Genomic DNA, 27,959 nt, shown 5'->3' on the forward strand with positions numbered 1-27,959 from the left:
ATTCACTTATTGAAATTAAAAGGACTATTCTAGATTGACATCAGTGGTACAATATAGTACTCTATGAAAGAATGAAAATTAATGTTGGGCTGTTAGAAACGATGTATAAACATATACTGTTGGTACAAGCAGTGGATACCTCACTTGCCACCAAAACATACTGAGATGGCTCACACGTACAACAAAAGCTACAGTCTTTGATCGACTGATCAGATTTATCACAGAAAGAAAATTCGAAAAACTACGTTTAGATATGGCAACGTTTTCAAACATTTCACCAGAAAACCGCAGACGAGACAGCACGACCAACTCTAATTGTTCTCAGACATCTTATGGACGAAGAAAAAACAGAAGCTACGGCGACGACCGCCACCGCAAAAACAACAGATTTTTCTTGATAAATAATACATTACGAAAGCAAGTCGAAGTAAGAGTTAGTTCTTCTGGTAACGGAGGAATACAAACACTACCATCATACAAACGCAAACCATAATAGTGTACGCTTCTGCGACGTAAGACTATCGTTAGGAGAGCAATCTATGTAAACGTTTCGCAAACCTATTGGACTCAAATTTCCAGTTAGTTAGATGGTAGTAGCAGGAATCGATAAAGGAAATTTGGCAGGCATCGATCAAGCAAATTCGTCTGATGTTTCACACTTGGTTTCGTTCTATCAAGGGTAAAACTACTTGTTTTGTGTTTTCGATGCATTTTTCAAATTATGTGTAGGTTGCACAGCTGACGTTCAAAACGGGTTCCAAGTTATCGCGAGCTATGAAAGCTGTGTTGAAACAAAGCGGTCGACTTGCCCTGCGATGGAAAAGCGACAAAAGGCAATGAATAGACAGTTTCAAAAGGAACTGAAGAGACGGCACATTATGACTATCTATATTTTATGTAACCTTGGGTATATGACTGTATCAATAGTGTGTGTAATTTTGGTTCATGCCTGTAAATTGTAGTGATCATCTATAAACAATATATTATAAAGCTAATTGTTTTTCCATCTGTGTGTAGATTCTATTTTAAAGATATGGAGCTATAAATAAGTGTTTACAAGTTAAATTCAACCTATATATTGAACATGTTGGTTAGATTGGAGAAATTTCTCACTGGTTAGTGAGGTCAGCTAGTTCTTAGAGGAATTATGTTATTTCCCATTGGATGGATCGTTTAGGTAGGTTCGTTTACGACATGTGGTATTGTGAAATGTCACGTAGCGAGTAGTTGAAATGCATTTTAGGGCTATATGGGTGTATATAAGTCGATGGAGCCGGACAATTATTTCATTCTTATTTCTATTGTTCTGGTTTTGACATCAGTCTGCATATGTGTTTAGTGTTGTGCTTTGATATAATTTAGAGGAAACATTTGTTTTCTCTTTCATTGGAATTACAAAGTGCTCAGTAAACTAAATTATTCTGGAATTATTGTGAATTTATTCGAAGGAGTTCTGAACAATGTCATTGTGATATATGAACATTGTTGGAACATCAGCACATTAGAGGACCTGGAATTTATTATGAATACTCGATTGTTTTTGGGCTTGTGTGTAACGTTTTTATAATTTTTTTTTTACTTAATCTATAATACATTAAGTTTCTCTTAAATTTTCATTTCTTTACTACGATATAAAATTATTTGTTAAGTTTAACAAAACGTTTTGGTCTTGCTTGTTTCTGTTACTTCGGTTATGACCATGGGGTCGTAATAACATTAATTTAATAACAAAAGTTATTGTAGTCGAACGATTTCAATGAACATTGAAAATCTATATAACCACACCACACTTTCATCGAAGCAGTTGCTCAGATAACCACACAAATTAGGAAGGACAATGCAGGGACAGACGTAGTAATACATAAAGGAAACAGGGACACAGCAAGAAGAAGACGCACATAACAATTAGAAACTTAGTTTTGATTACTAAATCAAAAATGCAAATGTGCTGCACCAAGTTTCTTAAGAATGATCCAAGACGGAATTTGACATGTTTGCCATATAACCTAAGATTATGACCATAAAAGAATACCAGTGGGTATAACATTATCCAGTATCGTCCATTACGCTGACATTTCCACTCGAGGTTCGAAATCAAGGCACAAAGAAATGAAGAATGAATAATAAATGAAAATGATTTCAATAACATTTACCTCTACCTCAAAGTGATTATCATCAAAGACGATAATAATAATAATAAAGCATAAGATGGCCGAGTGGCTGATGTAAACAATGTCATGCCCGATTTTTTTTTTAATTAAATGGATTTTTACCCGAGCAACAAACCAGTGAACAATATTAAGAGTAGTTACTTTTATCAGGCCTATCTAGAGAGTTTATTCACGTACTGAAAAAGCGCCAAGAAGAGATTCGTGGACGCTTCTGTGGTGTCGAAACCAGACACGTTCGGCAAGTCCTAAAATTCAGAGTCAAAGTTTGGAAATGATTACTCGTTGCACTTTAGCATGTGGTTGAATGATACGTGTTTGTTGAATTGAGTGGATGTGCGTCACAAACAGAATCGAAGTAGCACCGTCTAACATTTGCAGGCCAAGTCTAACGATTTTAATACCAGCATCGAAGAAGTGAGACTGCGCGTGCGACGTGTAGAAGCCTTACTTTGTGTAGAAAACGAGATCAATCAGACCTTAACCAGGAACACTGTTAAGTATCCCATTCGACGAATGGCAGAACGAATCTTTATCACTAATGCAGGCAGGGCCGGCCTTAGGCCGATTGGTTCGATTTGGCCCAATAGGGCCCCTCGTTAGTAATTTTTAAAAATATATCTAAAGATAAAGTAACTTTAAAGCGATAGAAGAAAATTTTAAGTTCAGTATCATATAAAACTTGTTTAAACGTTTATTTCCAAATGCCGTGCTCACGGGGGGGGGGGGACAGCGTGTAAATCCAGGGGCCCCCGCCAAAATGATAAAAATTGGGACCGCGTTTGCTAAGGCCGTTCCTGATCCTGAATGCAGAACTACGATCCAAGATCGACTTTTATGGAACCTACTGGACTTTAGATGAAGCTACAGGATAACTAAATAAAAGCAACACCCCTGCATTTTCTACAATGACTATATTTTACACTTATGTTTGTGCAAATTCGATTTCACGCCACGCAAACCCAGGAAATGAAATCGGGACAACTGCGAGTGGAAATTCAGCTTGTTCAAGCGCTAGACAACACGGTAAACGTTATTGTGTTTGCAGACTTTATATTATTGAAATCAACAGTCCAAGGGATGTGATCTGGGTCCACCACAAGTAACTCAAGGATAAACGTTGTCATGGAAAGAGGAGTTCATGAACAACACCCACTGTAGCCACAACAACAACATTAAAGTCAGGCGGTCGGAGAACAAAAAGACAAAAGAGGAGTAGAGACAGCATTGGTACGATGATCAAGACAAAGGAAGGCCCTGTTTGAATGTTTTGCAAACCACACTGGCAAAATATCACCATACTGAAATAAGAACAATATTATTGATATCAAACCCATCATCTCAATGAAGTACAAGACAACAAATGTTTGATGATGAACCAAGACAAAAGTTGGTGTATTATATGAAGAAAGCTCAGACGCTCATCGAAGTAAAGAACATCTTGAATGACTTGCATAAGGACTGGTTACAAGATTATAAACCACCAATGTCTCACACTGAGACGGAATTCAATTAAAGTTCGTTTATATCCGAGCAAGAATCCACACCTCTCACGCCACTGAGCAGTTTAAAAAACCGTAAAGCTTGAAATCATCGCCTGTAGATACATTTGAACTAATTGATTTAACCATGAGTACCTGGCGACATCATTACGTCTTCACAAACATTTCGAACATGGCTACATGGAATCCTGCGGTCTGCGCCAAAGACGAATTTCTCATCGAAAACCCAAATGTTCGAACTCACGAAATTAGCACAGATGACAGACGAGGAGAGCACTAGGTAGCTGTATACTTTCCGAATGTCTTGCTAGAATATTTTGATTGGTATGGATTACCAGCGACGCAAGATGATATCAAAGACTTTGTAAGAAGAACTGCTGTTTGGGCCATTTCAATAGCGAGGTGATTACAAGAATCAGATTAGTTTATGCATTGTTTTTTCATCAAAGAAGTCATGGATTCCCTCTAGCACATTTACTGACTTGTTTTGACACCATTTTCCTAGAAACAAAGAAAACTAGAATTGTTGTTCAGTGATTATTTTATACCTACAACGTAGGTTAAGTCGGTGGCAAGATGAAACGATGATGGAATTTTGGAACCCACGTCTCAATAACCAATGTTATAAATCATGTAAATATTTTCACAATTTCATGTTTGTATAGTATTGTGCCTGGCCTGGTCTGATGATGAGCCGATGATTCTTTGATTACGGATCCAAAAATCTGACACGATTCTTGCATTACGGGTCCAAAGATTTGACAATCAAGTTACGTCGGATCCTCGAAGTGGAATTTAAGAAAACATGAGAAAAATAGCAAAAAACCGCATGTACTTAAATTTGTTTAAAATACATTATTCGTACGAAAGGCTTAAACAGTTAGTACCTAATTGAATTAAACAAAGAATGTGCCTTTCTCTCAATTAACGATGATGCAAAAGCTAATATTATGGCCATTTTGTTGAGAGAGACCGAGATCGAGATCGGGGCAAGAACATACTTCACGATGGAAATACATAACGGAAAATACGAAAGAGACATAAAAAGTAGTAATAAACTACGTGTGCATTTTATTGCTTAAACATACTTATATATACAAAGGGCTAAAGAGGCAACAAGCTCGTTAAACAGAGAATCGGCCTTCCCTTCACTCAGTTCAAATACAAAACACAAGGATAACTTACTGAAAATATAAAAGCACGCAACTATTCGCAAATATTGACAAAAAGGTGAGGAGTGCTGAGAAGTGTTGATGCTGATATTATCAAATAAACGATGGTTACTCTAGTTAGAAATGTCCTCATGAAAATAACAAAATAAGAACGAAACAGAAAGTGTACCTTTTTTCCTGTCAACCATCTGTACAAAACGTTACGGCTTAAGTGTCGTTAAAAAGGATAGAATACACGCTGACACAGTTTTGAATATTCTTTTCAAAAAATTGCTTTGTAACTGGGCAGGAATCCAGACATGGAGATGATAGGTACCTCTTGAAAGACATTTAGGAAGAAGCCCCATTAGATATTGTTGAAAGTGATTTCCGCATGGGTAAACTACAGAAAAGAAACTGTACTTGAAACAGTCAGTTGTGGTTGAACATTTTCTGAACTTTATTCTATGTGCACAACTCCCAAAATATTTATTAACTGAAATGTTAACCAGATCGTACACATTCATGCATAGGACTGTCTACTGTAATGTTTTCGGCGACTCGACAGAGATTCCCATCGTAGTGGTTCTATCATGATAGTAGTGTTGGTGTGGCTGTAGCATTTGGTGTGGCTGGTGTGGCTGAAGCATTTGGTGTGGCTGTAGCATTTGGTGTGGATGTAGCAGTTGGTGTGGCTGTAGCATTTGGTGGTAAACCTTACTGCATATCTTTGTACAATCTTACAATGTCATCAATGATAGGGGCTCAAAACAGTTGCACTCTCCTTTAAGTGTGTTCCCCCCCATACGATTATATATTAGCAATTGCCACTTTTACGTGTTTTCAAATTAATCTTTATAAGTACAGCATGTTTGCCGTCGTAATGACTCTGCTTATCTGGTTTCTTCCAGGACATGTTAGACTGTATGTCGATTCCAAGATATTTCGTACTTTCTGATGCTTCAGGCGTAAGCTCTTTCAATGTATTCGAATGTACGTTGGCTAGTGATATAACATTATCATGGATAAAGCTACATTTTTGACTATCAAGGCAGTCTGCCGTGCTTCTCAAATGTTTATGAATACTAGAGTCACTGACAAATAGTGTTTTTTTTTTCTCCCTCTAATTATTTGTCCTTCAGGCAGGTCGTTTATGACAGGTGTAAAACTAAGGTACCTTAGATTATATATTGTAGGACTCCGCTCGTCACTGGAACTTTTTCTGATCCTATACAATCAAAGATGGCTTGTTGTGTACTGTTGGAAAGGAACGCTTGTATCTATCTCAGATATGTGTTTGCTGCTTCTATTAAATACCGTAGTTGTATATTTTCCTGAGGAGTCTCTTTATGAAAGCCAGGACGACAATATCCGTCCAGGAGCGTGATACTATGGAGCAAGACTATGCAAAGCATAGAGGCCCATGAATTAATTTTTACACTATTGATTAAGCACGGGCCCATTGGGAAACTTTGCATAGGTTCCCAAACATCATATATATATATATATATATATATATATATATATATATATATATATATATATATATATATATATATATATATGGATGGGCTTTTATGTGCGGACGATGCTTGGTGACGAAGTGAGTTCATAACGCATTGTAATGAGCTGAATCTAGCAACTTTTTTTGGCCTGGAAGCAATATTGGCAATCAGTCAAGAACTGGTGATCATTCATGTGCTTCACTGTGTTTGTGACAACGATGCATTTCAACTGTTTGCAGCATAGGTATTTATAGGGATAAAGCGCGTTAGTCACTGAAATTATAACATACTCTTGTTTTGAATAGAGCAGTAATATTTACATTTTTCAATCCTTTGTGATTTTTCTAGTTTGCTCGCTTTTTTCATGTATTAGCACTAACAATGGTGCCATTTCATTGACGCATTATTTCAATATGCCAGCAGATATCATGTGTGGGCATTGTGTATGTTGTGGGCTGCATCATCTTACAAGCTTGTAGTACTTCGATATAATTCATGGAAGGAAATGGAATACCCTGTGGATAAGACTCCTTAACCTGACTTCACTCGTAAATTCAAACTATATTTATATTTCTTCGAGTTTAGTTGACATTTGTCTTTCAATGGAGATGATGATGCTACTGTCTTCTCTCAATGACTGTATGCAATCCCACACCATTTTCTGTTGAAAAGGTCTCTCATCATGAGAATCACTCACTTTAGTGATATTGTTTAGACATGGCAAGGCCGATTGCCACTATCTGGACTGCTGGCTTGCATTCCTGGACCGCTCCGGTGGTCTATTGCTTAGAGCGTCCGCCTTGGAAACGGGAGGTCGTGGGTTTGAACCCCGGCCGAGTCATACCAAAGACTTACAAAAATGGTACTAACAGCTGCCTCGCTAGGCGCTCAGCATTAAGAGGTTAGTGTTAGGACTGGTCGGCGTGGTGCCAGGATAATGTGACTGGGTTGGGACATCATGCTACATGTCTGAGGAATGATGCCCCAGTGTTAGACATCACTATAAACTTCCACACTGCAGACGTCGTAGCGATAAAACTGAAAAATTGTTAAAGCTAAGTTAAAAATGCCCCCCCCCACTTGCATTCCTTGTATATCAGTAATCTACATCCTTCTTGTTGTGCTTTATCCTCAAAATTAATTTGACTTCTTTATACCGGATCTTGTCTTTTTGTTTATCTGTGGCTTATCGATCATGCTTCCATGGCCAGTTTAGAAGGATCAATTTAGTAGTTCATATTCATGAGGTCTCCTAATGTGCATCTAAATTTTTGCCAAAGTACCGCCATTGTTGAACTGTACATTCTTGGTGTAAGATTATCATGTAGTCGGTCGAAGCCTATCCAGTTGGACTCATAATTAGCAATTCTTAAAGCGTAAGACCTTTCCACGACGGTGTGTAACTTTTGATGGACGCAGGCATGATTACACCTTGGTTGCTTCATGGCCGGAAATACCAAGGACGATATTCACGTTATTTACTAGTGATTGGCTGTTAGTGAGAAAAGAAAGAATTTACTTAAAAAGAGTCTATTATGGTTTAAGTGCTGTATATATTTCTTAATAACATGATCAGGTGATGTGAGAAAATATCGTTTTTAATCGTGAGAAGCTGATGGACAGGTCTGTATTTTGCTGTATGGGATTTTACTCGCGTCTTGCCAACACTGACTCCTCGCCATCCCACCCATGCCAAATGGTTTCTTATGTTGCTTTCATAGTTCTGTATGTATTTGTAGTCTAGAGGAGTCTGGTTAAAGGATCTAACGTAAAGGTGGCTGTAATCTGCTATTTTGATCTTATACCATACCATATCACGTGGATTGTCAACCTTCACCTCCTCGGGTTCTGTGATTTCAAGTCGACCTGACACAAGGATGACTACCACCCCGAGTTGTGTCCCTGTCTTGTGTCATACACACTGCAACCGCTTGGATATAATGTTGACCTTCTCACCATGATGTCCCAATATTTATACCATCTCCAGAAGTTACTAGCATACATTATAATCGGGTCATCTACTCAACAATTGGCTGACAGTTGTGAGTGGGATAACATTTCGATATTTATGACTTATGCAGGAACTGTGTTTCGATACTTTCTGAGAAGCTTGGATGACTAAATTGTGTTGATTATTTAGGAAAGTCGAAGTTTTGGGTAACGAGCATTCCTTTATATGTTCTTCATGTCTTCGCTGTCATATTATTTTAATTGATTCTGTCCCAATTTTATTGAAGCTAATCAACTACACAGAGAATGGAGATTATACACATTTTCAGGTAAATATTTTTAGGCAGAGTTAAATAATGAAAGGTGAGGTTGCTCATCACCTTTTTACACTAAGGATTTTGCAATGGAAACTTATATTTTAGTAAAATATGTTTGTGTTGGGATACAAAAGCACTCAAATAAAGAGCCCGGTAAATACTTACGGGAATTGGCACCAAATAATTTTGTGTTTTGTTTTTTATATCTTGCGATGTTCCCTCAAAATACATCTATTTCACAGACGACATAACTCAAAATCAAACTTTAAAATTACCAGATCACTCATATTTTTGTCTACCGCAATTAAAATCTAAATAAAAGATTACTCTACCATAGTAAAAAGCAGATTTATTTTAAATCAGACTAAATTATTTTTTGAAATAATATGAAAACTAGTCAAATATGTTTGAAATATGTCCGGTTACAAATAATACATAAATAGTTAAATATACAACTAAATATTTCTACTTCCAAATATTAAAACGAAGGATTTTATCGTCGATGAACAAACACCAGAACAAGTGAGAGAAGCAACATTACAATTCCTTTCCTTAATGCACTTCTCAATTAGAAAACAAGTGATTTGTGTTTAAGCAAACTGTAAACAGAATATAATCATATATAATAGTAGAGATTAATTGATATGAAAAATAAATGAATTTAAAACTTACCGCTGTTACAATCATGATTCACGTGATTTTTGTCAGTGACAGTGAACCATATTTAAAGAAGATCATTATTAAACTTTGGCAATTTGGTTCTGTAAAAACCTCAGACTTAACAATAGATCAATTAAATAATCTGAACAAGCTCAGTATAAACGTTAATTATTATTACTGAGAAATGTAAATATAACGCAATATCGTTTCGTGCCAGCAGCACTACACATAATGCAAGGTAAAATCTTAATTTAACTAGCATGCAGATTTCATCAGTATTTTCTTTGTACTTCAAATCAATCCACAAGAGATCTAAGCCAATAGTTTACTTAGGAACGGACTGCATTCAAATTATTGATCATGCCTTGGGTAACACTGTAAAACTCGTGCATGGAGTTAGAAATAAAAAAATGAAAAACCTATGATTTTTCACATTTATAATGTGCATTTGAAGCAACATCCACTGCTACGCCACATTATAAGTTTTAATCATTGCTTAATGATTCAAACAAATCAGATGCCCAATAACAGTGTGTTCAATGTGTCATGGAGAAGTTCAACTTTAAAAAACTTCACCCGTGTGAAATATTACGATCTATACCATATTCAATATCATCTAGATTAGTACAAGATATAAGTTTAAAAATATCAGGTGTAAAGTTGGACCTTTCAATACACTATTACATGTTCACGGTGACTGATAGTGGAACACGAGATGAAAATAGCATTATAACGCATACATACGTTGAAACAAATCACAAATACTACTGAGACAAAACTAGTAAGATAAAACAATAAATGTGGGGACCAAAGGTCAGTTAAGTTTATGCATGATGTGCATAGAGTCCATGCATTTATTTTGATGGAATGTGAGCCAATACATGTAGACAAAACCCAAAACAATTTAAAAATAAAGACAACGAAAATACAACAAAAATATGTAATGGTCACCTGATGAACAAATTAAAGTGATGGAAAATGGATTGGTCAGTCGGTCTTCTGAATATAATATTGATTTAAATGAAGACACATAAGCTTGAGAGAAATTAATTTTATTTTAAATTTGATTATCTGTCATGCAAACGAAGTTGGTCAAAGACTGCACCCGAAAACAATATTTAAAAAGCCCAACCCAACAAGACCAGAATTGGAATGTGCATTGAAAAGTTAAAGAGAATTACGTCATTTGCAACAAGAACTTAAATATTTTTTAAAATACATTTGTCTTTAAAATTGATCTTATTTGATCAAAAGCCGTAGCAGAAATCCTGCAGAGAACTAAACACAGATTTAAGACAAGAAGCAACAAATGATTCTGAGAAAACCCTCTAACGAATAATAGTGCATTTGGTATGGAAATGGTAGAATTAAAGTAAAGAATAACTAACAAGATAGGTACAGATGAAAATAAACCTGTCAAATTTCAGAAAAAAATATAACATTTGCCAGCGGAAAAATTTGTGACAATGACTAGGTGTTAGTCACTTTGCAAAATCAACTTACTGTGGATTTATAATGCCAAAGCTTTTGATGTGGTTAATGTACGAGTTTGACTACAATAAGTTGAAAAACAAATATGATGATAAAATGAGATTTGTAAAGACTAATACTAATGTTTTAATCATTAACACTGAGACCCAGAACGTTGAAAATGAAATTAACGATACCATCAAATTGTATGACACTAGTGATTATACAAAGAATGAGATTTTTGGTTTAACGTAAATGAATATGCCACGCTCCATTAGGGAATGTTTACTAACCCCTGAGAAAGACAGACAATTAAAACGTTAAAAAGCCCCGAGCCCCAAGTCAGCAAAGCCGACGGTCTAGGTGTATAAAATGTACAAATAATAAGGTGAAAGGCATAACAGTTTAATAAACTATATCTCAGTATTCAACAATTAAAGGACATTTCTCAATGCAATTGCTTCCAATCAATACAAGGACCTACCCAAATTGCCAATTATTTCATCACGCGAAAGTAAAGGTGAGAGTGTTTCCTTCCCGTGTCCCTTATATGTTACTCATCTGTAACTTCTGCCTTGTATTCCTTTGTCTGTACTTTCGGTACCCTTGTTTCCGTTCTCCCGGTCCTCCTTTTGGTACTTCCAGTACCCTTGTTTCCGTTCTTCCGGCACTCCTCGTCTCCTTTTCTCTCTAATCTTTCGATGGGACACTATCCCACCCTGAAAGCTTTCTCAGAAGGCTTTGTTCCAAATCTCGTCCGAAGTTCTTAGAACTCCCTTCCTGCCCTTTTAAGGAGCGCACAACTTGGGTACTCTGAGCGCAGTCTAGTGTCTCCAACTTCCCTATGATCTGCTCTCGCCAAATATGCACTGATTCTGTCACAATGAATGTATCAGAATGATGTCTGACTGCTTTTGAAACCCGCCCGAAATTTTGACTATCTTAGTTCTGATTGGATATTGGTGGCCTCTTTGAAAACTCTCTGGGGTAGTAGCACTGATGCGTTATAATGTCGGGTTTCCGGCCTCTAAGGTTAAGCCAACTAATGACATCACTGCTGATTACAAAACAAACAGAGTTTCTCACCACCGTGGCAAGTTTCTCTTTGAAGTAACCGCGAATTCGACCGTAACGCAATGGATAATTCAAGGACAGGTAGTTTCTTTGTTTCAGAATCGGTCTAAAGTCAAAATATTATATAACACGTATCGACACTACCTAAAAACTTTTGAGTTATGAATTCTATCAGAAGACCTATATAACATGAAGCAGGAAGTGTTAGCAAATTTTCTGACATAACGTGACAGAATACAAAAATTAACCGACAATTTCAGGATGAGATAAATGGCGTTTCAATGAAAATGTTTTACATGTTAAGTTAAAATCTTTAATCATTTAGGACTGATCAATTCAGCTGAAAAATATCAGTGCTTCAGTGTGAGATATTGTTGCATTACTTTTTCACCTTCATCTTTCATGCTAATATTTAATAATCCTCATCACCAGCTTCAGTTTTTGTAAAATTCAGGCATCTACGGTGGAAGTTAATACACGGAACACAACATTTTCAGTGTCATATCTGATGTAATGTTTTATTTCATCGATTCTAAAATTCTTGCTCTTACATAGAGAATTATAGTCAAATTGTCATCGTGGTGGTATCTTAGTCTATGATAGTTTCTATTGTATTCTTTTCAATTTTCTTCTCTCGGTTTTAACGCGATGTTTCTGCTTCAGCCGGTATTATGTCGATTTATTACTGATTTGTGCTACTGTATCCCTGAAATACACGTGAGAGAACGTCTGCGCATATTCTAAGGTTACATTTTGAGTGGAATCCTTTCACATTTTAGCCTTTATGGTTCTGTCATACCTTTCCGCTACAGATGCCTTTTTGTCTGAGCAAGTGGGAAAATTCGTTTCATTTCCCCCAGTAAACCTTTAACATTCTTGTTGCAAATTTCTTGTCATTCATTCAAATGAATCTTTTCTAATTTTCGATTTTTTTAATCAGTAATTGTAACATGCGTATCATCATCTTTCTAATACAGTGACTATATCTCTTTTATGTTTGACATGAACTACTCAACACGTCTGTTATTTTGCATGTTATTTAGCAACACAAAGTGGCTTTGATTACAGACGTATTGCATCCAAACATGTAAACAAATATACATTATCTCTAGATACCGACATTGTTGCTTTCATGTTGAAGTCGTGAAAATATTTATATATCGGATCGGAAAACATTTGAATTCAGTACAATGTAGATTTTGACCATTAATTATAATGTAGAAAGAATTCAAATTTAGTAGATGATGCAATCTTCTGACTGTACCAGTAAAAACATTAATTTGCATTATTGTGTTCTCGTCTCCGAAGGGACTCCGTCTCGCTCAACATGTCAGAACAGCAAATATGAGTCACCAAATCCCACATATATTAATATGGATTTTTTTTTTATCATGATCATGACCATCATCACCACCACCACCATCATCATCATCACCATCATCATCATCACCACCACCACCATCATCATCATCACCATCATCATCATCATCACCACCACCATCATCATCATCATCATCATCATCATCATCATCACACGAGATATAAAAATACCAAAAAGAATTACTAAAATTATATTATGATGGACTATCTAGAAACCCCTTTTCGAAACTACTAACCTGTATAAGTCATACAAGCTTATATAAGATAACCGTATTAGTTCATTCTCATTTCTATGTGGAGCACTTATTTCATTGTTCTTGGTTGTAACGACATTTTTAATACATTAATGGCTGTATCATGCCGAGTAAATGGGAGCTAAGTGCCTTTCTGAAATACACAACACAACAAGGCATCCAACCGGATTTAGTATGGGCGGGAATCAAATCTGCGGCCCTAATATTACAATTCCGACGCACTACGAAATGAGCTACCGTTGCTTCCCTCCCTCTGCGCGCGCGCGTGTGTGTGTGTGTATAATTTGTTGTCGTGCATTACGGAAGTCTCCGTGGCCGTCATCGTCTTTGTCGACATCATCACCATCATCATCGATATTTATAACCACGCCGATAACATTTTCACTTATCAACGTCCTTCGTCTCCTCCTCACAAACAATAGATGATTATTATCATCGTTGCTGTTGCTGCTTTTGAGACGTAAAACATGCCATAATTGTATAAAGTCACTTAGTAAATATTGATTGTTCAGTCAAAAGCTATAACAAAAGATATGTTCACTAAGACGCATCTTTAGAAGAAAACGGTACCTTTATTGGTCTGAGATGATTTTCACTGTCTCACAGCAATACCGGGTTTTACCTTTCTGTCCGGTTCATTGAAGAGGACACACTCACAGGATGAACATTACATTAGCCGTAGAAGCCGCTGTTTCGAATGATCAACACTGTGAAATTCTAATAATAAATAAAATTCTCGCCGTTAATGAAGGAATCAGGTACAATAGGAAAATTTACATGGAAAACAAATAGTGTTTTTATTAGTATATAGGATCATAGTTTCGTATTTTTTTACAATGAGACTGTGTTGAAGTTATGGACAAGAGTGAGATATAAAATAGCATAAATATGATGACCAGTCTAAAAATTCGCGCCACTAATTTCGGTATCCTTGGGGACGTTTACGGTTACCTACCTTTCCTTATCGATGACACTGTATGAACGTGCTAGGTTCGCTTGACCTATTGACGGTGGCTTTGAATGTATACTTTTATACAAGATAAACACAGATTGTAGCGGATTTGTATCACCGATAAAATATGTTTATCGGTGACTTTTTACAGATATAGCAGTGATGGAACTCGTGAGGTAAGTGAAAGTTGGCTAAGTTACTAAACACATTTGGTTTAATATAGGCAGAGCAGATTATGTGAACTGTTTTCACTGACTCCATTATTGTGGCTCAAGACAAAGTTTAGGGAGGAAATGTGACAAAGTAAATGGAGGGAGAAAGATGGGGTAGCTGGTTATTGACACAGGAAGGGCAGAATATAAATCCTTATCCAAATTTTGATTTTAGTCCCAAAGGGAGAAATAGTATATAAAAGGAGTTATTTTGATACAATATTCTTGTATGAATCTAGCTGCTTGAGTTAATAAATATCCATTACACACTCAAAACCAAAACAAACGACGTTTGTATTACTGATAAAATGAATGGAATTATATAAATATAATTAATGGTAAATTCAGATGTGAATTCCACCCCTTCACTCTCTCAGTGAGTCTCTGACTGTCTCTTATACAAACTTAACACTAAAAAGGACCCTTTTACACATTTTGGAAAATTCACATTATTTTGAAACTTTAAAACTGTACAATGGTGTGCCACATTCTCGCAGTGCTTAGCAAGAAATGTATTGCAGATAAAAACACGAAACTTACCAGCTGATGAAAGTTGGCATACTTGTTTTTTTATGATCTTGCATTCAGTAAACATTGTATATGATGCCAGTTTTATAATAAACAACATTCAGCAGAACATATTGCCATATTCAAATCATATTCTTGTAGCAAATGATATAATCACTATATGGATATCAAACAAGTTATGCAGTGAGTATGATGTTACAAATAACATGCTGAATGAGATTTATACCCGAAAACTTAAAATTATGAATATTAAATGAATATTTAGAATCATGTTGGGTCTATAAAGATTAATATCCAGTTATTCTCTGAAGAGGTAATGTGGGCACCTAAAATGATGCTGTCTCCACCTTTCTTGAATTTCTGAGCAGTTTAATGAGTCCATTAGAGTCAGATATCACATTCTCCCTTCTTTCCAGTAATTAACTCCAGTCAATAAAAAAGACGTTTGCTCTCATACACATTGCCACTGTTTGTCAAATGGCACCAGCTTAGTACCCTTACTCCCCACCCACCTGTCTGCCTCTTGATGCTGTTTATTTTTTTTTTCTTCGTTATTGTATATGATCCATGCTGATGGTTATGGACATGCCATTAAAGGGACAGTTTATGTATTTTCTATTTGCAGTTATTTTCTGGAAACATCAATCTTCCATTTTATTTCATTTCTTTATTTCCTACATTAAGTAGTTAAGATTGAATTGCCTGTTATTCATTACAAGCTTGTTTTTTGTAACATATTCATTATTATGAATAACAGGTGTTATTTAATTAATATATTTTGACATATCACTATATATGAATGGAAAGAGTCATGAATGGTTGCAACATTATGGGACTGTCAAGGTTTGAAAACAGTGACCCATTTTGTTATATTATTTTTGGCAGCGAGCAATTTGTCAGCAAGGTTAATTAATTTAACTAGCTATCATCATTGGACAGCACCATCAATTTGATGACATATTTAAGCCAGCTATTATGTGATTCTGCTTTTGGCATGATATTTAGGGGACTTATCTTGATATGGGAAATAAAAGAAAACTTGATCTTTGTGAATTTTCTATTGATTCCTTGTTTTGTATAATTTCCACAAAAGGATGCACTGTTGAAAGAGGGCATTTTAAGTTAGGGTCAACCACTTCCTAATAAAAAAAAACTAATGCCATAAATGACCAGCAGATGGTGTGATAATTATTTATAATGGAAATAATCAATCCCCCAAGAGTAGGTAACCCATGTGAGTATGAGAAACGGGTAAAATTTGTAAATTATATAATTGTTTTCGAAATGGACAGGTACCACAAATTACACTGATTGTCACTCTGAAGCTTGAAGACATTGCTATAATTTAAGCCCAATCACTTCCATAACTTCCAAGTGGCTAAGTGGTCTAAAGCACTCTCTGTTACGGATCACTGCCATCTCACCTCTGTCTGCGTGGATTCGAGTATCAGATTCAGCCAAAGTGGGTTTGTGAGAAAGCTTGCCAGTAGCTCTTGTGGGTCAGTGGTTATTTCCGGGGTTTTCCTGGATACTTCCTCCTTCATTAATACTGGCCGCCATGTATAGCATATCCTGTGCTGAAAATGGCATTAAACCCCACAACAACAACAACAACAACAACATTTTTGGGTAGTAAAACAGGCTCAATTAACAATTCATGTCATAAGAGGCAACCAATTCATGTAACCTGTTTTTTGTATGATGCATTTTTTGATAGTGTTCTTTCTGAGGTCTTGGACTTGTTAGAATATTGTGGTTTATTTATAAAAGTATTGCTGTTTTATTTGAAGGATTTTACCCTTTTTCAACTATATCTTTGTTTTGTCTGATATTTGTGGAAGATTTTTTTTTGTGCAACACCTTCACCTTTGATCTTTTGTCTGATTGTTTCATTTTCATGTGGAATCTGACATTATGTTAGCCAATTTTGCCTACTTGCTTTTGATTGGCACTTTTTCACTGCCAGGATTTTACAGGTGTCCCTTCTATCTCTTTATATACATGTTTGGAGTACACTTTAACATAATCCCATGCTTTTTCTTAATGGTTCAGTAGCAAGCGTATAACATTTTCATATTGTTATCCATACTCTTATTTTATATTGCTTTATCACATTTTACATTTTGGAATTTTAGTCCAATTGGCAATTTGTATTTCTTTGAAATTATAATTCATCATCTAATTTTAACAAAATTCAACATAAAGTTATCAAGTCAAGTGTAATATTTGTATTGTATTGTGAAAATATCTTTCATTTAATGGATATCAGTAGGTACACTGTAATTCATAAGGAAATAAAAGACTTTGTTTTTACTCGATATAATTTGTATTGTTTCAAGGGCAATGATAGACTCCAATCATAGATATTTGTGATTGTCTCAAAGGGTAATGATAATAGACTCCAATCTCAGGAAACATGTAAATGGCTAGTTTGCACAAATCCAAAATAAATCTTTTAAAACATACATAGAAATAAAATCTTGATGTCCATTGGAACAGGTTTTTACCCCACAAATATGAGCTTAAACATCATTACTATTTAGTACACAACACATGCAAAATCCGCATGATACATGGCAATCATGTTAAATAGCATCATGTATCCATAATGGCAATTTCATCTGTAGTATGCTGATAAATCAGGTAGAAATCGTGACGAAGCGGTATGCCTTTAAAGCTTCAGAGATTTATAAGATAACGTAAATCCCACTCAAAATCTCTACCTCTAGCTGCCGACAGAGGATTAGTAGTAATCAAAAGCATGACATCGCTGATAACAGAGTACTTAAGTGGTGGGGTGGCTCTTATTCTCTGCAGAAATTGCCTTGAGAGTTAGATAAGTCCTCTTTACAATTGGACCCTGAACTTGCACACCTATTAAATTTTCACTAGATCCAAACTAATCCCTATCATAAATATTTTTCCTGTTCTGAGAGTTTTGCTGTATCCTAGGTCTGTTGAAGTACTTTTGCCTACATATCATCACTGTCTGACACTGATTTCAAAGTAAAATCACTCTCTTATGCATTTATAGTATAGTTGAGCAATGCAATCCAAAGGTACACATTTTTAACTGACTTTGCTCATTTTTGTGCTTTTCATACATATTTGTTGTTTGCATCTGTTACAGTCATCTTTTATGCATTGTTGACAACTAGTTTCTAGTTATCAGCAGCAGTCTGTTAATTTTCTCTTTTTGCAAAGTCCATAATTTGTAATGGACAAATTCACAAAGAGAGTATTTTGTGTATCTTTTCAGTTCAACATTACTGCATTGTCTGCAACATTTATTACTGTATAAATTGTTCATATAGCATCAGTAAAAAAAGAACTAATTAATTTTAACCAAGTTTTTCATTGTTGAGATTATCCGAAATATGAGTGAAATTTTGACATTTTTATATAATTTTTTACTGCAACTACATGAAATATAATCGAAGAGCATAATCCCTTTGTAATAGGAGATGTATTATACATGTAACAATGGACCTAATAATGAGGGAGTGCTTAACTTGCATGTATTCCTTCTTTCCAAAACTAATAATTTAATGTATACAATTACAGAGAATATGGTTACTGATGACGTTTAAACCGACAAGCATTTTACTTCTTTATGGGTGTACACTATTCTTTGTAGACAACATAATTGATTCATCTGCAATATGCCAACCATTGCAGTTGGTATAAATGGGGAAAATAACAAGTCAGAAAAAATGAAATACAAATTTATTTGATCTGAGTTCTCTTATCATGTCACAGCATGTAAGGCAGATATCAGATTGGTATCACAGTAGGGAATGTATTATCCTAGTAGCCACATAACATAAAATTTCTTTTATATATATTTCTTTTATATATATATATACAGAGAGAGAGAGAGAGATATTGGTACTCAAATTCATTGATTATTTCCATCAGAAGATCATTGTTTGTTGGGTGTTGGTAACTTGAAGCAACCATGGAACGCAGAATGGTACCTGGCACAAAATAGTGAATTCAGTATTTTTCTCCATCATGTATATTAATTGCAATGAAATAAAAATTTAACATGGAGCAAAATTGCCTGATGCCATGATGTAATTAAATTTTGTTTCACATGCATCCCACTGCCAACTTCAGGGGAATCTTGATTTGGTCCAGTTAATCCAACAATCATCTTGAGAACCCTGGTAACATTGTTGTGTAAAAGCCACTCAGTGTATGCATATGTAGATGGTGTGAATAGATTTTCGAACCATAACAGGAGTGTTTAAACATTTTTACAAGGTTTTTATGTTTTCTAACTTTTTGGACTAAGACATTTTGGTTTTCAGTGGGAGCATGTGTTTATAAGCACAAATCTAGCCATTTTCTTTTAGATTTTTGCTAAACAGTGAAGGTGTTCAATTTTTTTTCTTCTGTTAGCAAAGGCTGGTTTAAAAGGATAAATTATAGCAAAGTTGGCCCTTACATGTGCATGTCACTTTAAAAATGCTTCGGTTTATTTCAAAATTGTGGATATATCATGACCTTTTATCATTGGAGTTCAAATTAAGGCACAATATCCAGTTTTAAATACATATACACACACTAGGAATCGTTTTTTTTCATGGATATGAATTTTTGTTATTTTGTAAGTAATGTTTTTTTTTTATTAGTACCAGAATTTGGGGAAGGGCCCAGTTGTTTCCACAGAAAGATCGTTTGGGTTGGGTCTTTTAATTCATGCTTTTGAGAAGCGACAAAAGTCAAAAGTTTCGTAGCCTCGCCAAGAATTATGAATTTGATATACCAGCCAAACAAGTTTTTTGCAACTTCAAGGTTCAGATGTCAGTCTTGCCAAATATATTGACACAGGCTTATAGAATTTACCATGTATAGACTTAAATTCACCAAACTGCCAGGTATGAATAGAGAACCAATTGAAAAAACAGTAATGGATTATTATATAATTATTGAAAGGAAATACAGATATTAGTATCGATTGAACTTTTCAAAATAGAGTTATATTTAATACAGAGAATTTGTTGACCAGTTTTTGAGCCCAGGGATATGATTTTGCAGAAGAAAATTTAGATAAATATTTTCTATATAGGAAAGTCATTTCTAATTGTTTCATATGTTATCAGTTATATTTTATGTCTGGTTAATATATATGATGGTAGATCCAAACAGGCTACATGTACGTGTATATACCTTCATTACTAGACATCTTTAAAAGTAATAAACAGACCCTGTTTAGATTGGAGTTCTGAGTGGTGATGGCCAGATGCTTCCATGACGTTAAATTTTGTCCTCATTGGACATGTACCATTTACCGAGAGCTGAAATATGCAGGTTATTTTAGGAGGAATTCATAAGTGTTTCCTTTATGAGGCATCATTTCTTCATTCAGGTGTCCAATATATTATATAATAAAGTCCACTCCTGATTGCAGGTAATTACAGTCTTGTAGATTGTAGGTGATGAAAAGTTATAAAACTGTCATTGGATAGTTCTGAGATATTTTGGTTTATGAAGTGCTGCCTGAGGATTTTATTTTCAATAAGAAAAGAAAATTTGGATATGTAATTACTGGATAAAGCGATAAGGGATTAACAACATAAGAACAAAAGACTGTTTATTTTTTGCAGAGACACGACCTCTACCAAATTATTCATACTGTTTTGATCCATCATGACAGTATAAATTGATTGAGGAATTTACATCAGCGACTGGATATATTTACTCTGCATGTTTATCAAATAGCCCCAGTGTCTCAACAAACAGTAAAACCTGGAGTTGTCATGATTTATTTATTTGAATATCGGATTATTGAAACTGGATTCAAAGTTCAAATTATGTCCATCATTTTCAAATTACTGATCAAGCAGTGAAGACATAATGTTCAATATTTTTTGTAGTTACCATATGTACTCATTTATAAGCCCGGTCCTATTGCAAACTGAATAAACCCAGAACTGCTTTTACATTATGCACTTGCAGTTTGTTTGAAGTAATGAATAGAACAAGCAACATAGATCCTGATCAGCTGGTGCATTATACATAGCATATTAGGGTCTATGTTGTTTGCACTTGACCAGACCTATTTGCGAGTATACACAATGGTACTTTATGGGATTCTCACCTCCCCCCAAATATTTGGAAATCAAATAATGTTTGCAAAGCCCAATAATGCTTAAATTAATCTAAACACAGCAAAGAGATTCTGAAATTGATTTTGAAATAATTGATCTACCTGTAATTATTTTGTCTGTTTATTGTAGGTACTAATTTTACAAAGTTGACTTCAACTTAAAATCTAGATCTTTCTCTCTACATTTATTTTATTTAAATTCCAAATTATTGTAAGTTTCACCATCAAGCTTATTTGACTCAGATTACACACATTTAGAAAGTATCTAAGTTATATAAGTACTTGAGAAGTGCTTCAGTTTTAAACATTATTAGGGACATTTTAAATTAATCCAAGCTTAAGCACTTTCCAACTTTAAATTTCATGATTTGTATTCTAATAAGTTTTTTAAAATCAAATTTGCTAAAGTAATAGTGTCTAACTTTAGACACGTATGTTGTTTAATTTTTTATTTTAAAAGAATAGCTAGTGTATACTAACAGTAGGACCTGTCTTGAAAGAACAACATTTCTGCTCTAGCCAAGTGGTCTTTCTAGACAGGTAATAATACTATATAATCAATAAATCCAAGCAATGAGGATATTGTCTCTCAAGACAGGTGGTCTTTCTTGACAGGCAATAACCAGGCCTGCAGCCTTAGGGCAAGGTGACCGAGGCAACCACCTTGGGCCCTGCGCATTTAGGAAATCAACTCAGCACTGCAATTTTTTTGCTTAGGGCCCCACACTCATCACTTGCTGCCTTGTACCCCACATGTTGCCTTGGGCTGCACACATCCTAGGGCCAGGCCTGGTAATAACACTATATAATCAATAAATCCCAGCAATGAGAATATTGTCTCTCAAGACAGTTGGTCTTTCTTGACAGGTAATAACACTATATAATCTATAAATCCTAGCAATGAGAATATTGTCTCTCTAGACAGTTGGCCTTTCTTGACAGGTAATAACGCTATATAATCAATAAATCCCAGCAATCAAAATATTGTCTCTCAAGACAGGTGGTCTTTCTTGACAGGTAATAACACTATATAATCAATAAATCCTAGCAATGAGAATATTCTCTTTAGACAGTTGGTCTTTCTTGACAGATAATAACACTATATAATCAATAAATCCCAGCAATGGGAATATTGTCTCTCATTAGACAGGTGGTCATTCTTGACAGGTAATAGCACTGCATAATCAATAAATCCCAGCAATAAGAATATTGTCTCTCAAGACAGGTGGTCTCTTATCTCTCATAGTATGGTCACTTAATATTAAATTAGGTCTTTTCTTTCTTCCTTATCATATGGAAGGATAATGGTCACTATATATCCATTCACATATAGTAATATTGAATATCTTTATCAAGACACAACTATCTATATGTTTTAATATATCATTCTGATACCGGACCTTACCACCAACTTATCTTTCCATATCTGTCTGTATATCTATCTATCTACCTATAATTCTTTCTCGGCAAGTTGGAATGGAACCTGAGTCTGTCATTTTGGTAATGAATTACAGTAGAACAATGAGGATGAAAATGTTCAGAAGTAAGTTGCTGCAGTTTAGGATTCTCATGATTTTAAAATCTTTCTCGTTGGATTGGTACCCATTATCTGTGCCCCTGAGAATCCATTAATAAATCCTTGATTTTTCTATCTACCAACCCAACAACCACTCTGGTGGTAAGAGCATCCACCTTGTATGCGCGAAGTCTCGGGTTTGAACCCTGGCCAAGTCATATCAAAGACTTATAAAAATGGTACTAACAACTGCCTCGCTAGGCACTCAGCATTAAGAGGTTAGTGTTAGGACTGGTCAGGATAACGTGACTGGGTGGGACATGATGCTACATGCCTGTGGCATGATGCCCCAGTGCTAGATATTAATATAAATTGCCTCACTGTGGACATCATAGCGAAATGATTGAAAAATTGTTAAAGCTAAATGAAAAATACAAGTTACTCACATACACATGTGTGTGTATGACTGACTGACTGACAGACTGACTGGCTTTAGTTCCTCTTAAAAAGAGATTACATCAAATTAAACAAATTCATGATAATACAAGATCATAAAATAGAACAAAAAATTGACAAAAATACAATAGTAATACTGTGTCAGCTACCGTATTGAAAAAACGAAATATCTCAATACCTGCAAATATGCAAATCTGCAATCATTTGGCGGAGCATGGCACTGATCTTTTAACAGTTGCTTGATGATGATAATATTTCGAAAAGTTAATACGTCTATAGTGTTATGTGCTTATCATTAAGTTTGAGATAGCAACGAAAATGAAATGAAAAACTTATAACAGTGTAATTCTATATGTAGTTTTTTTCTTCATATGACGCATGTATTTATGCATATCTATACTTGTTTGCGCGTATGCATGCGTGCATGCATTTATCTATGACTGACAGTCTAAATGACTTAGTTACCTCTTCAACAAAGAGTATATCAGGTTGCTAAGATACATATTATACATATCATAGGATTATGAGACACATCATAGACGAGAATGCAAGCATGATATATACATCGTCAACTAATGCATTTACAAAATGAGATATATAAATACAGAAAACCATATAGAAATCTCTAGGAAATATACATAAACAAATACATAAACAAATACATAAACACACACACAAACAGCCGTCATACAACAAAATTTGAGGACTTGACAAGAAGACTTTGGCCTTTAATTGTTTATTTTTAATGTTAATTTACTACTTACTTTTTATATCATGTTAGAGCTTGTTAGTTGATAGTAGGGCACACATTTTATTGTAGAATGAAGCTATGCTGTTTGCGGTCACCAACATGAGCCTATCTGATACATCATCATCAATAGACGACATGCAGTCAACCCTGCTTCCAAGATGATGCCCCAGTGCTAGATATTAATATAAATTGCCTCACTGTGGACATCATAGTGAAATGATTGAAAAATTGTTAAAGCTAAATAAAAAATACAAGTCACTCACACACACGTGTGCGTGTATGTATGTATGTGTTTGTTTATGAATGTATGTATGTATGTATGTATGTATGTATGTATGTATGTATGTATGTTTGTGAATGTATGTATGCATGTATGAATGTATGTGTGTGTTTGTGAATGTATGTATGTATATATGTGTGTGTGTGTTTGTGAATGTTTGTACGTATGTATGTATGTATGTGGTCTTTTCAGTCTTTTTCTTGATTGTGTTGGTCGTTTCCTTTGTACCATACTACACATTATCTCAGGTAGTTAGAAATGAAGAATTATCATAGATATTAATTTGCAAATTTCAGTGTATTCAGTGTCCTTTGGATATATGTAATATTTGTATGGAATAAGTTCTTGTATACTTTTGCCACAAAATTCTTATGACTTTTCCAGTACTGAGCAAATATTATTTTAAAGTTTGATCATTAATCAGAAGTTTATAAGGTGGCAAATGTATTGATGTTAAGTTGAGAATGAAAGGGAAATGTTCTTAGTTGAATACACTTCTTTTCTTTGAGTGTTTAGTGTGGGCTCAGAATATTTAAGAGGGTGTCAAATCTAAACTTTCCACTTATTGCATTTCTAGTTATTGGGCTGTTAAGTGGTCTGGCGGGGTTAACAGACAAAAGGCAAAATAGAATTATATTAAAAATGAAAGCTGTGTTAATGGCACGTTTATAGAAACCAGTCCATGGAAACTGGACTGCTGGGATGATCAAGTAAGCATTTATTGTGCAAACAACTTGGCTGGGTCACAGTTTCTCAGGTGACAATAACTTGGAGAGATCGATTAATGGGACTGACAGTCTACTGTGGTTAAATCTAAGTAGTTATCTGTGACTGGAGGCAATAGGGAGAGAGGAAAAAGATTGAATAATATATAAGGAGGATTCGTCAGCCAGAATTATAATCGGGAAGTTAAAGAGGATTTTCTGTCCAAATGTGGTTTGTTATTATATGACCTTGTAGAATATGTGCCAATCAGATATGCTTGATTTCTTGGATTATAAAGCAGTTTCTACTAAGATGTCAAAAGTAGGTATATATTTGTACAGTATTGAAATTTATAAAAGATCTGAAACTTTATTAGAGCAGATCTTTGGAAACATTAATTTTGAACATATTTTATTAAAAATAATGTAGAATTCCTGAGTTATGAATTGAATGTATTCATCTTTAATTATGTGTCTTTTTGAATGGCTGATCTTTTAAGAAGAATTTGATTTTTTTTAAAAAACAAATATGTTTTAGATATAATTCATTTTCATATGTTGTGTTAATAATTTCATATCACAGCATATCTTTGCCTTTATACAAAATTATATAGTTTCTGATGTCCATAAATAACATACTATAAGTAAGGATATTTTAATTTTATGTGATACAGCTATGTAAATAATCTGCTAATTTAACAAAATGTTACAAGACAAAACAGTATTGATTAATTTGCTTATGCTGCTGGTACCTTTTTATCCCTGTTGAATTTTTGTATGCAATTCTTTTTAATATTAAAAATCATGAATTCTTATCATGATTGGGCAGATATTTGTCATTTAGAATCAGCTGTTAATTATGATTAATATTTTGTACACTTAATTATTTATCTGTCAAAAATGTCATTAGTGACAAGCATACAAAAAAATTACAGTTTGATAATTCCTTTCTTCAGCCTGATTTAAAGAGATTAAATGGGGGGGGGATATTATATATTTAAGGCAATTGTTTTTAGATTCTCTATTAGGATTTTAATAAACTATTCCATGTACAAATTGTTCATACTTACTATCCATTAAATTTTTGTTGTATAGATTGCCCATTAGGATTTTCCTTATGTATTTCTTATTAAAAATCTTTGTCATCACTATAACTTGAATCTGAAGTTAAATTTGAATAATCTATCAGCGCATGGTGATTTATTTGGTGCAATTAAAATGTCTGTGTCATTCTAGCTGTTGAAAGTACTGGACACATTTATTTTCCCAGCACTTGAAAAGCCTTAAGCCCCTAATTGATGTCTAACAACTGTTTGCATCCTAGCACATAAAACAACTTTCTGTATTCATGCAGCGTTTGCACTGAGATTGTAAATAAGGGCATGTACACATCTGTGCATGTGAATAGAGGCATTTATAAATGTGTGCATGCATGCATGAACATGTTTATTTAATCAGTCAGACAAACAAGTGAGTACACCAATGGTTTAATTCACAAGTAGGTGATTGTTTGAATAGACTTGTGTAAAGGCATGCTACAGTTACTAATCAGATTTGTTTCAAGCAGGTTAAATGCTTCTTAAGGGTATATATGTATGTGTGTAGTTTAATGGTACATAATTAGCACAGTGTTGGCTGTTTGGTGCTAAGGGAAAGATGAGTTATACAAATGTAAAGACAAAGAATTTTTAAAAAAATCCTCTTCCATTCAGTTTATTTTTGGGCACAAATTTTAGAAATTAATAAGAATCTCATAATTAGATTAGACCTTGTATGAATAATAATAGTAATAATAAAATAATAATAATAATAATAATAATAATAATGATGATGATGATGATGATGATAAGGAGGAGGAAAATGACTTTATTTAAAGTAGCTTATTTTGTCAACTGACCAATCTTTCATGAGTCATCCTACAATTACATGTGTGTGTGTGTGTGTGTGTGTGTGTGTGTGTGTGTGTGTGTGTGTGTGTGTGTGTGTGTGTGTGTGTGTAAAATCTCCATGATTTGTACAAGATGAGGTATCTTCAGACAAGAAATTCAATTAAGAATTACATATTCGATTTACTGCAACAATAAAATTACAAAGGCTTTCAGGATGAGTACATACAGGACTCGTACAAACAGTAGTAGGTACATGTTTAAAACATTATAAGTGAGGACATAAAATAACAATGTTTTAATGAATAGTACTGAATTTAAAAAAAATCATACAAATGATTGTTTCTGTGGATGTTGACTAAGAAGCTTTTTCTTTTAAAGCTTGAAACATAGTCTGCTGACTTTATATAAAGTAGTATGGAATTCCATAGCCTGGCTCTAAAACAGCAAAACTCTCATTATAAAACTCAAAATTTAGTTTAGGTAAATATGTACATTTTCAACAAATTTGAAGTTACATTTAAGATAATCACTATCCAATTCATGTACAGCATTGCTAGCTTAGGTTCCAATATGTCAACTCTATCTACACCTTGGTGGATTGAACAAATATTCCTGTGCTTTGGGTGTGTGAATTTCACTGGATGCAGCAGCATGCCACCACATCCAGTAAAAATTAACTTCATACATGATTGAAACAAAGGGAGCACACAACACAAATGGACTCCTAAATAAGCAATTTTCCATTGGCAATCAGTGTTTGTACATATATCTTTCAATCAAATAAACATGTAATGACTTATCTCTGATATGTAGTCATACTTTTGATGTTAAACTTACTAAGGATCCTTCTGAAATCAGTTGCCTCTTTTTGGCTGATGTACACACTATTGGTTAGTTGGCATCACATTTTAAGGTAGGCAACTCATGAGATCCCATAGATGTCACTAAGACAAGACTGAACTATCTGCTTGATCCACCAGGGTGTAGATAGGGTTAACATATCAGAACCTTGCCTAGGGAAGATGATTCATGTTAGGATTTAGAGACTAGGAAACCCATTTGTAAAATAGTTTTATGTTGAAATGGAAGCTACTTAAGGGCTTTAAAAAGATTTGTTGGTGGTAT

The 27,959-nt window shown here is 34.6% G+C and overlaps 2 protein-coding genes across 3 annotated transcripts in view; one reads left to right on the forward strand and one right to left on the reverse strand.

The window, feature by feature from the left end:
• Window positions 1-14,113, reverse strand: part of LOC149803355 (uncharacterized) — a 45,097-nt gene extending 30,984 nt beyond the window's left edge. The window contains exon 1 of the mRNA XM_089953056.1: window positions 14,002-14,113. The gene's annotated coding sequence lies outside the window, so the exon portion shown is untranslated. The remainder of the gene's footprint in view (window positions 1-14,001) is intronic.
• A 285-nt stretch (window positions 14,114-14,398) lies between these two features.
• Window positions 14,399-27,959, forward strand: part of LOC149803356 (F-box/WD repeat-containing protein 10-like) — an 88,860-nt gene continuing 75,299 nt past the window's right edge. The window contains exon 1 of one of the 2 annotated variants that reach the window (XM_089953057.1): window positions 14,399-14,559. The gene's annotated coding sequence lies outside the window, so the exon portion shown is untranslated. Of the gene's footprint in view, window positions 14,560-24,951; window positions 25,268-27,959 lie in introns of those variants that run through there. The other variant, XM_089953058.1, reaches the window with a different exon arrangement.

Source organism: Sinohyriopsis cumingii, chromosome 3 (genome assembly GCF_028554795.1).
Source record: "Sinohyriopsis cumingii isolate HCF-2022 chromosome 3, ASM2855479v2, whole genome shotgun sequence".
Lineage (NCBI taxonomy): Eukaryota > Metazoa > Mollusca > Bivalvia > Unionida > Unionidae > Sinohyriopsis > Sinohyriopsis cumingii.